This window comes from Myxocyprinus asiaticus, chromosome 7, assembly GCF_019703515.2.
Source record: "Myxocyprinus asiaticus isolate MX2 ecotype Aquarium Trade chromosome 7, UBuf_Myxa_2, whole genome shotgun sequence".
Lineage (NCBI taxonomy): Eukaryota > Metazoa > Chordata > Actinopteri > Cypriniformes > Catostomidae > Myxocyprinus > Myxocyprinus asiaticus.
This window is the reverse complement of record NC_059350.1, coordinates 13819631-13832020: the sequence shown is the minus strand read 5'-3', so window position 1 is coordinate 13832020 and position 12390 is coordinate 13819631. Positions and strand designations below refer to the sequence as shown.

Here is a 12390-nt window from a genome sequence, read left to right as displayed (position 1 = left end):
TCTGCTGCCTTCGAGGAACTCAAGAAACGCTTCACAAGTGCACCCATACTTCGTCACCCAGACCCTACGTTACCCTTTATCCTAGAAATGGATGCATCCGACACCAGTTTTGGTGCAGTTCTCTCCCAACGACATGGTAACCCAGCTAAACTATTTCCCTGTGCATTCTTCTCCCGCAAGCTCTCCTCTGCAGAACGGAACTATGATGTTGGCAACTGGGAACTATTAGCCATGAAGGCTGCAACTGAGGAGTGGCAGCACTGGTTGGAAAGAGCTAGGCACCCATTTCATGGGATCATAGCAATCTTGAGTACATTCGAGCAACATGCATTTAAGTCCCCATCAGGCCTGGTGGGCATTGTTCTTTACTCGATTCAACTTCACTATCACTTTCCGACCTCTAAGAACACAAAAGCCAATGCATTATCTCAAATATATGACAAATCGAAAGAGACCATCAACAACAAAACCATAATTCCCTATTCCCTGGTGATAGCTCCTGTGCACTGGGAAATCATGGATGACTTGATCCAGGCTAATATCCAAGTTCCACCACCTGCTGAATGTCCAACCGATAAGACCTATGTTCCTGTCTACATGCGATCACAAGTGCTCAAATGGGTTCACACATCATTGTGTTCTGGTCACCCAGGCATGCAGGTGACCATCCGTCTCCTTCAAAACAGATTCCGGTGGGAATCAGTCACTCTTGATGCAACAACCTACGTACGTGAGTGTCAAATATGTGTCACATCCAAGTTGCCGAAGCAAGTTCCTGCTGCTCTTCTACAACCTTTACCCCTTCCTCAATGCCTATGGTCACACATAGCTCTTGACTTTATTACCGACTTTCCCGAATCACAGGGAAAGTCAGTCATTCTCTCCGTAATCGAGTGATTCTCGAAAGCCTGTTGCTTGCTTCCTCTGCCTAAACTACCCACTGCACTGGAAACTGCAGAAACCCTGTTTAATTGTTTTCAGACTGTACGGCCTTCCCGAAGATATCGTATCTGACAGAGGACCACAATTCACCTCTCGAGTATGTTTGGCCTTTTTCAAACAATTAATATCAACATTAGTTTAATCTCTGTATACCATCCACAATCCAATGGACAAACCGAACACCTCAATCAGGAATTGGAGTGCTACTAATTCACATATTGCCAAATGAACCAGTCCGAATGGAGCCGATACCTTCCAATATTCTCAAAACTTGCTTGTCAAACCCTCCACTGGTCTCACCCATTCAAATGCATACTAGGATACCAACCCCCTCTATTCCAATGGTCTGGTGAACCATCTGATGTTCCCGCTGTTGATCATTGGATGCGACGAAGCAAATGTGTGGGATCAAGTCCACGTGCATCTCCAGAGAGCCATACATCAGCAAAAGGAACAGGCCGATTGTTATCATCGTCTAGCTCCTGCTTATCAACCAGGGAAATGGGTCTGATTGTCTACAAGGGACCTTTGTCTCTGGCTACCATGCTCTGTTACACCTGCCAGTCAAGCTGGTTCCCTCGAGCGCCACCAGAGGTCCCTCTCGCCCGAGTATTGACTGTTCAACAGCAAAATAGAGTAAGTAAATGATGTATTTATGTATTTATGTTGTCTCTTTCGTGCTGTCAAAGTCTAGCTGCTGCCTTTCTTTGCAAGGTCTCTCTTATAAAAGGGATTCAAATCTTAATGTGACCAACCTGGCTAAATAAAGGGTAAATAAATAAATAAAAATATATTGTAAAAAAGAAGTACAGTGGAGTGAGGGTTACTATTCAAATACTATGCAGCAAACATAAACCCTTAACATTGGTTACAAAGTAGCCTATTAACAAAATTAAAAAGGTTTAACAAATTCTGCACTGGCACTCCAACACAATAGACACTGTACACTGCTTTCCCTTATTCATTAATATTTTAATGAATGATTCATAGCAGAAATTTGCCAATTAAAATCTGGAAACAGCAACAAAATATTACTTGTTGCTGGATGACAAAATCTGAAAAGATCTAGGAACAATTGACCATTATGCCAAGGTACAATAGCCAACAACCGCCAACAATGGCTTTATTTCAGATTTGTAAGTACATTTGTAGCCGGTCCTGCTCGACCTGTTCCGAGCGGGATTCGAACCGGTGTATCCAGCATGGGAGGCAAGCACGCTAACAAGGAGGCTAAAGGCTACAGCCACTAGCATCAGTCGCTAGTGTGCCTCTTAAGGCCAGGGGAGTGAGGTTTACACACTGCACAGCACGTACCAGCTGGCTACCATTACACTCACCCCCCTAAACCTCACTCCCATCTGGGTCATGGCACCACTGTAACCAGGCTTGCTTGACCCACTCCAAGCGGGATTTGAAACAGCGTCTCCGGCATGCCTCTAGCATCAGTCGCTAGTGCACCTCTTGAGGCCAGGGGAGTGAGGTTTACACACAGCACGTGTCTACCGTTACACATTAATAGTGATCACATCCATTTTCTTATTTGATTAAATGTGTAATATATCAACTGGTCATGGCAGTATATGTCTTCAGCTAGAGTACTTGAGGGAGTGAAATTTCCGTCCAGTAAGGAAATCCTCTTCCTACTTATACTACACTGGCAAGCAGGGTCGTAGCAAGGTATTCTGGGCCCCCTGACTGCATATTGCTCTTGGCCCCTTTCCTATTAAAAATATAGTTTCAAATTTGATGTGGGGCCCCCTGGATCTGTGGGCCTCTAGAACTGTTACCACCATTCACCCCATTAGCTACGGCCCTGCTGGCAAATACAATTGTCAAAATTTATAAAGAACACTCAGATTATGTAAATCTAGAAAGCTAAAAATCAGGGAATGATATGTGTAAATAGGTTAGACCTTAAAAAGCTAAAATAATGAAGACTTGCCACTTACTCAGGGAAGAAGTTCATTGGCTTTTAACAACAAGAAACATGACCATTTACATGTGGAATTCAGTAACAAATTGTCCTTATGAAAGCCTTCACAGATATAAAGACAATTGAACAATTAATCATTATTGACTAATTTCCTTGGGTCACACCCCCTCCTAATTTAAGATTAAGTCTTAATCTTTTGTTTTGTTTGTGTATTGCATTAACTCAGTTAAACCCACCTTTATGTATATTACATATAAGTGTACAGACAGCCATGTGAATCACTTTCCTAATTCCCAACTGTTGAGTAAAGTCCAACTTGCCAAATACAGAGTGATGCTGAGGAAACGTTACATTTTTCAAACCTGTCACAGTGTAATGTCTCCTGCTGATTGGTTAGTTGCATGTTGATAATGTGTTTATAAAGCACTTTTCACATGCTGTTTTTCATACATGAAACAGAGAAGTGTCTTATTTGCCATACAGGTAAGAAGGAAAGGTAGAATCAAATGCATATATATTTACCTTGGTTCATTTAGCAGATGCTCTGATCCAAAGCAATTTACACATAATATAATCTTTCTCTAGATAAGAGGTTAGTGAGAACCATGAAGGCTTTCCTTATTGTTGCTTGTGTCTTTGGAATCTGCTGTGCCGTGCTAGTAAGTACAATTCTCTTACATTCTCTATTTGAATGCTCATCATGTCAAATTGTATTGTAACCTTTTTATAACATATGAAATGTGATGCAGATCAAATGACAAAAGACAAATTCATTTATTTTCAAAGGCAGATGAAGAACATAGAGAGAAGCGCTCTTCAAGCCGTTCCTCAGAGGTCAGTTTGAATGTTAAGACACTCTGCACATGCACATTCTCTTCATCTCTTGATTTTTATCTTTTGATGAATTCTTTTTAATTAATTGATCCTTATTTTATTTTTCACCTCAGAGCAAATATTATCCAAAGCAGAGCAAATGTTATATAAGTACATTGTGATTATGTGCACTGTATTATGTAGACTTCCAGACTCTTTAAATGAAAGTCTTATTGTGTGCTTCTATTGGTTTTACTACAGAGAGGGTTTGGAGGCTTCTACAATCCATACCAGTTTCAGCGTCCCTATCCATCTTACATACCCATCTACCGGCCACCTCAAAACAACAATGCACTCCTCAACCTCCTGCCATTGCTCTTAGCACAGCTGGCATCTGCCCCAGCACCTGCCCCTGCACCTGCCCCAGCACCTGCCCCAGCTCCTGCCCCCGCTCCCGCTCCTGCCCCTGGTGGTAGATGAGTCTCCAGTTGAAGCTGAGGATGTGTGTGATTTCCTCTGAATTCTCATTGCATTGCACATCTGCCTTGATTCTCCTGTTTCTGGTGTAAAAAAAAAAAAAAAAGAAAGTTTGCATTATTGAATCATATATTTGCTTTTATGTCATTCTTTCTCTCTTAAAGGTATAGAGAAATATAACTTATAACTTAAAAATTAAACTCTTCTATAGCAATTCTATCAGTGTGTGTCCTATTATGAATGGCAGCCATAAATTGTAAAAAAATATGAATGAATGAATGAATCAATAAATGAATAAGTAAATAAAAGTGTATTTTATGAAGTTTGAAAAGTAAGGAACAGTACATTTTACCTAGGGTTTGGAAGGTTAATTTTATAAAGTATTCCACTACAGATTACAGAATACATGCTGTAAAATGTAATTTGTAATATATTCCATTAGATTACACAAGGTCTGTAACATCAGCACTGGTTGATTTTTTTCACTTGTTTTGACTATAAACAAGTAAATAAAGTAAGAAAAAAGTATTATCTAAAAAAAAAAAAAAAGCCTAAATATCTTATGCAGTTTTGCTACTCAAGTAAATTTATCTTGTTTTAAGGATTTTTAGACACTTTTTACAGAAAAAAACTATATTTAAATTCTTATTAAGAATACGATTTTTGCAGTACATCTTTGCTCTAATATCAAAGGTCTTGCTAGAGAAAACAAGTTATGCTCCAACGTGCATTTCCGTCATAGAATTCATTATAAAATATTATCAAACTGGGCTAATCTGAAAGCACAATTGTGGGCTAAAATTATAGCATTGCGGGTTTTGGTTTTTGGAATACTTAAAAATAGACAGTGGTCAAAAAAAGGTAGACACTAGATAATGAAAATACAATGTCTTATGTATATTCCGGGATTGAATATCTGGCAAATGCACTGGAATGTTGTTGTCTTAATCAGCGCGCTGTCAGCTGTGCACCAGAATCAATACAGCCATATTTTTACACAAATATTACATTCGAGTGCATGATACATTGTTTCCCATAATTACAATTGCTGTGTAAATACATTTATTTAATATATCATACAAAGTGATTTAAAAAAAAAAAAAATCTACAATTAAGAAATTTGAATCAAAGGAGTAAAATAATTAAAAGCACCCAAAAAATAAATGTGCTAGAAATAAAAGAAGTTGAAAACACAAAGAATAAATAGGCCTAAATATGGAAGCAAGCCTGGTTAGAATAATTTATATAGCCTACTACATTGTTGTCACGGGACCTGACGATGCATCCAGTCAAAATGTATTTAGTTTAAAACATTAAAAATGCCAGTCTGAACATTCACAAACAACCCTGCTTGGTTGCTACAATGTCACAGCTAAGGGCTTTTGGGTCTTGGAGGAACAGGCAGCATTTTTCTTGTTGGAAAGTGGATGAGATATTGTTGACCACAAACTGTCTTCTGTTTGCCTTCTGCCTTTCATAAAGAAAAACATCAGTGTCCAACTCCACATCTAATTTAAAGAAATCAAGGTGGTATTCATGAAATTTGCTGACAAAAAGCTAGCTGGCTGTTTAGACTCACATAGATGTTAATACTGGACAGGGTTGGGGAGTAATGGAATACATGTAATGGGATTACATATTTAAAATATTATTAACTGTATTCCACTACAGTTACAGTTTAAATGTAATCAGAATATACATTAAAAAGTATTTTGATTACCGAAGAGATTACTTTTCATTTTATTGTTATTTTTTTCATTTAATATTTAGTCTGTTCTTTTGTTAAACGTATTCATATAAATGGCGCGATTCGAGGAGCGTTTGAACAGCAGTGAAACACTTTCTTGTAATGCGTTACATTCATATGAACAGAGAGATTCTATAAGTGAAAAGGTGGATATGACGTCATTGAGGAAAAATATGTTGTTGTGTACACTCTGTGGGGTTTTGAAGCAAGTTTGGAGCAGCAGAAATATTTAGCCTTGTAGAAATTGTAGGCTGCATCTGAAAATGTAGACAGATGACTTGCTGCCTAATCAGTTAATGGCTAAACCGACAGTGTTTTTTTGAATGAATGGAACTCTTAAGGAACCTGGTATCAGAACAGTTTGAAAATCTTATTTTCATCCTGCCTCCATATACAGTCTCTGAAGTCAGCATTTTCTAGTTTTCGGATGCAGCCCTCATGAGAACATTTAGGTTTATGCTAAGCTAAAATGCTATTTTTAGCCCTTTCACATGCATGCTATCAGGCACGATTAAATTCTGCATTCGTCATACATATATTTTTTTTTCTCTAGTAAGACCTTTGATATAAGGGCAAAGATGTACTACAAAATCTTATTCTTTTTGAATTTCTGAATTGTTTTCCTGTAAAATATACTATATATATATATATATATATATATATATATATATGTGTGTATATATAAATTCTTAAAACAAAATTTACTTTGCCTAAGATATTTAGGATTTTTTCAGAAAATACTCAGATATTGTTACTGACATTAAGCATGTATTCTGTAATCTGTAGTGGAATACATTTAAAAATTAACCGTCCTGATAGTGGAGATGTTGCAGTTCAGATCATATCACACATAATTCTTCCAATTGTGCCTTGCCTTTATAAACATATATTCTAAAAGTGTTCTTGTATTCTGAATGTTACTTTTTTATGTGATGTATCAGAATACATTACTTAATACATTTAAGAGAAAGTATTTAGTATTCCACCCAACTCTGTGGCCAACACAACACAAACCTCCCTTCTGGAATAAGGTTTTCTTCTCAAAGACTGTAAAAATATAATTTTAATGGAAACAAAATGTACAAATGCTACAGTAAAAATTATTTTAATTGGTAGACAGATAGTTATCTTTACATACATTGCAGTTTTTTACTTTTTTTTAAAACTTTTTTATTTTTTTATCCCCTTTTCTCCCAATTTGGAATGCCCAGTTCCCACTACTTAGTAGGTCCTCGTGGTGGCACGGTTGCTCACATTAATCTGGGTGGTGGAGGACAAGTCTCAGTTGCCTCCGCTTCTGAGACAGTCAATCCGCGCATCTTTCTCGTTGTGCATGACACTGCGGAGATCCCGGATGTGGAGGCTCATGCTACTCTCCGCGATCCATGCACAACTTTCCACGTGCCCCATTGAGAATGAGAACCACTAATCGTGACCACAAAGAGGTTACCCCATGTGACTCTACCCTCCCTACCCTCCCTAGCAACCGGGCCAATTTGGTTGCTTAGGAGACCTGGCTGGAGTCACTCAGCACACCCTGGCTTCAAACTCACAACTCCAGGGGTGGTAGTCAGCATCAATACTCGCTGAGCTACCCAGGCCCTCATATACATTGTAATTTTTAAAAAATATATTTAACAAGAAAATGCATGTAATTTTACAGTAAAATATAGTAAAAAGTAGTATTTTTTCAGATGTAAAAAGTATGATTTTACAGTGTAATTAATGGTATAAAAGTAGATAATGTTTAACAAGAGAATACATGTACTTTTATGGTAAACAATAATTGGGCGTTCCCAGAAGTCCCATAGACATGTTTCTTCTTAATAGTACTCTAATTTTATGTTATATTTTATGTAGTTTAGTTAATTTTTATTGCATTATTTTAGTGTTATATGTGTTACCCTGACGGTGTTTTGTGTTTATATGAGTAACACTGTGCACTGTCACTACATGTGTATTAATTATTGCTCCTGAAAGGGCCATTCTTGAAGAACTTTAAGTCATCATGTGGCCTTTTGTAGTTACCATGGTGTTTAACAATACATTTTAAAGTGAAAAGTTGATTTTTATTGTTCCAGAAAGTTGGTATTTTAAGTCTATATCATTTAATAATCTAAACTGTAGTGAGCTGTAAAATATATAGGCATCAAAATGACACCACGTAATGCCTGAATCATGAGAACTGTATTTTTTACAGTGAATTTTTGGCAACCACAACTGCCGGTATTTTACCGTCAATGTAACATAATATATATTTTTACAATTATCTTAATCATCAGAATGCAGGAAAAAAAAAAAAAAAAAAAAAAAAACTTTTCTCCATACAGTACAAATGATCCCTTGTGGTGAGTGGAGTTCTTTGGATGGTCATTGCAAAAGCTAAGATCATTTTTATAATGAAATTGTAATATTATACCTGCTTTCAATGTATTTATATGGCACTATGATTCTGTATTTTTACTTGTTGCAAGAGAAAAAGACCAAGACCAGTATATGGATATCAAATTTACCAGTGATTAAGTCATATGGAGCCATTTTATAAGCTAGAGGAAAATGTCTTTAAGTACACAGAGACAGAAATCATTTTGGTAAGAGTCTCACAATAAAAACACAAGATTAAAAAATCCTCTGAAGCAATGTGCCCATAAAATATGAAGATATAATTCTTAACAGGATGTCACAATTGCAGAAACTGACAGTGAGGTTTTGGGGATTTTAAGGATTAAGACATGACTAAACATTGTACTACAGTCCTTATAGATTAAGGTTTGTCTGCATGTTGAGTAAAAAATGCATGCGATTAAATTCTTTGATAAGTCTATCTGAATGCAAAAGCAGCACATGCATATATCAGTGTTTCTTCAAAACATCGAGAAGACTCAGTGGCTATCTAGACAGTAAGTACAATTGCTTAAACTAGATATACACAGCTTTTTTGTTTGTTTGTTTGTTATTGTTAAAGTTATTTTACAAGTAAAAAAACTGGACATACTTGACTGAATTTGTCTCATATGATCTTAAAAAAAATATATATATATATATATTTGAAAAGGCTCATGTTTAAATGCTTGAAATTACTTTTGCTGACAAAAATAATTTGTACTTCTGAATTTCTTTAGAACACAAAATAATTAACTAGTGTTAAAAGTAAAAATAATAATAATAATAATTTTATATATATATATATATATATATATATATATATATATATATATATATCTATTTGCAGCCAACAGATGCCCATTAAAATTTTTAAAATGCATCACAGGTGACACCTCATGAAGTTGGTTGAGAGATGCAGACTGTGCAGAGCTGTAAAATATAGAGTGGTTGCTTTGAAGAAGGAAAAACATATATATTTTTTTATTTGTTTAACATTTTTGCTCACAAAAATTCCCATACATTCATTTGTGTTTTTACAAATAGTTTTGATGACAAGGTTAAGGTTAATGCTTTTAAACATGGAACACTGAATGACTTGAACTCATTTCTCAATTATAATTTTCTCATTATTTAAAATGTTTTTATTTCGAGATTATGAACAATTACAGATTTGATTGCCTTCTCTACTGCTAATGGGTGACCCTGTGTGGCTAACTCTGGTACTTGCATGCAGAACAATTTGCAATTTGTATCAGTCCTATGAGAATGCAGTTAAAAATGCATTGTTTGTTTAACTGGACTGCCATCAATTATATATTAAGCCACTATAATCTGTCATTTCTATTCTTCTAAGGCTGAAAAATGTGCCATCTCAAAATCAACAGTCTCATATTATTGACTACACTGTGGCTAATAACCTCTGGAGGTGTAAGTACATTTTATATGAAATTACAGTTTTTACTCTCACTGCTGTATATTTCATATCTTGTTATCCTGATGTTACTGAGCTGCCCAGCTTGTATGAGCCTTTTAAACTGAATCAGAAAACATTTGATTCTTATTATGACCTCAATCATCTAACATGTTAAATTCTTGTCAGCTCTGCAAACGGCATAACCCTTGGTGCTCTTCTGGCAGTGATGAGGTAAAATGGATCCCAATATATTTTAAAACTATTGTTTCATGGAATTTTCTACTAAAAGTGGACAAAATGTATAACAAATAAATAAAAATCGCTATGGTTTATAATATATTTGCTCTAGAGGATCTATCAGTACCACTTTCCTGGAGTTTATCAATATCTGAGGCCGGTTCCACCTGGGCCACTGTACCCGCTCTGGCCACTTATCCTCGGGCTGCTATCTCGTCCTGCCCCTGTCCCTGCCCCCGCCCCTGCACCTGCCCCTGCTCCTGCTCCTGCTCCTGCCCCTGCCCCAGCTCCGGGACCCACACCCAGCCCCAAGGTCAGCACCACCGCCAGCCGTGGAGATGGACGCTAGAGAAATGCCTTTGCCATGCAATACTACTTAATATGCTTATGCATTGTTGATGAAAATGTATATTTATTCTGCCCTACAAAGGTAAAACACAGTAACTACTCCAATCCTAAAAATGAAAAAAAAATAAAATAAATAAAATAAAATAATAATAATAAAAAAATTTGTGGCTTTTGTAGTTACTGCAGTTTTCACACTCTGTCACATGACAGATCATAGTTTAAAATACCTGATTTCGGTCATAACTCAATGACAAAATGTTTAGTTACTTGGTTTTGTCTTTGCATGGCAGGATTTCAACCAAGCACTGTTCAAATGATTTTGAAAAATATCCAACAGCTAAGTCGTGTGAACAAATGCCAATATTAAACATGCATGACAATCATCAAAGGAAATCTTTTTTTATTTTTTATGAACATTCATTCATGTCTGATAATACCTTACCAGTTTTGCTTAATATGATGTTCAATGTGCAATTCTGTAGATGAGGCACAACGCACTAGGTGTGGTGCAAGTGTCAACATAACAAGAGGTAATTTTGAGATTGTCTTGGGTGGGACAGCCTCTTGAGTCACCACACACTTATTAACAGCATGTCTATCTTCAAACGGGCCTCACCTTTGATTGGATCAAATCTCTGTACTGTTACAGTCTAGCACTAACTTATTTGCTTCAGAATGGTACTCATAACACATTACATTGAAAACCCTAATAAGCTGACTCTACTCAATTGATTGATTAAACTTGTTCCCTCAACTGAATTGAGTAATGGCATCTCCAAAACATGTGTAATTAAGTTCACTTAACTTGGTGTTCATATAAAATGAACTTAACTATTAAGGTTAAGATAACTAAATGCAAGTAGACTAAACCCAGATTTGCTATTTAAATGTTGTTGTTTTAACTTCATAATTTTAATTGAATGGACTGAAATTTTGGTCATACAATAATACAGCATAAAGGTGCACTCAGTAACTTTTGTCTTTGTGTCATCTTGGATTTATACTGACACCTAGCGGCTTGGATGCAGCAACATTTAAAATCAATAGTTTTCAGTTTCAGATGCCATTGTAGAAATTTAGTATTCACAGTCAGCCATGATTACTTTAATCAATGAGTGAAAGTGTCAAATAACAGGACGGTTACTGAGATTAAGCGAGTAGTATTTGGCTGATCATGCGAATATAACATGGCAGTCCCTGTGAGAAGAAACAGCTTTTATAAGGTTAATGATATGACTGGATTCTTCATTTTAATGTAAGTGGTCATGATTTCCTACATATATTGCAAAATTACAATTCATGTCTTGAGGAGTTAAACTTGTTTAATGAGGAAAAAATTACTGAGTGCACCTTTAATGGTGCTGTAAGTGATTTTTTCATGGAACGGTATGCAAACATTTTTAAAACTCCCTAAAAGATATCACTGAAATAAGTGTCATGAGATATCTCACCAGTCTAAGTGACAGCTCTAGACTTTGTAAACAGCAAACAAAAATGTGTCTGCGGGCCTGTGGCCTCTGACGCTTTTTGCCTGTCAATCATTTTGCATGTTCTCATAGTGTTGTCGTTGACGCGAATTATTGAGGCTTAATGCCATATTCTGAATTATAATTTGTCAGTTGAGGGTGCTATTTCGCTACTGTTATGTTTGACAACAGTGGGAACACGTTTTGTTTCTGTTTCAATGGCATTAGTGTGGTGTTAGAGGGGGGCGTGGCTAAATCAACAGCTAAGACTCCTGGAAGCACCTTTAAATAATGAAGTTTCTAGGTCAATCATCAAATATACTTAATTCTGCATAAACACCTGTACTTCAGTTGCACATGCACAAGGAGAACTGAAATACTGTTCATGGGCTCTAACTTCACCAAAGGTGACACAGATCATCCTAATGGTGACATCACATTAAATAACTATTTGCAACAAAACAACATAAATAATACTACAAAAGAGCTAAAACCTCTATTAATTCTTAATAACAACTATTTAAATCCCTTTATATGTTCTCTTTGACCAAGGAAACATAATTAAATAATTCAAGCACAGGGCATTTTAGGTATTCCCAATAGCCTCAGTTTTGTACTCAATAGTTTG

General features: G+C 36.2%; 1 protein-coding gene across 2 annotated transcripts in view; it reads right to left on the bottom strand.

Annotated features, from left to right (window-relative positions):
* Positions 1-3416, bottom strand: part of LOC127443810 (uncharacterized) — a 31724-nt gene extending 28308 nt beyond the window's left edge. The window contains exon 1 of one of the 2 annotated variants that reach the window (XM_051702732.1): positions 3398-3416. The gene's annotated coding sequence lies outside the window, so the exon portion shown is untranslated. Of the gene's footprint in view, positions 1-3237; positions 3260-3397 lie in introns of those variants that run through there. The other variant, XM_051702735.1, reaches the window with a different exon arrangement.
* Between the last annotated feature and the right edge of the window lie 8974 nt (positions 3417-12390).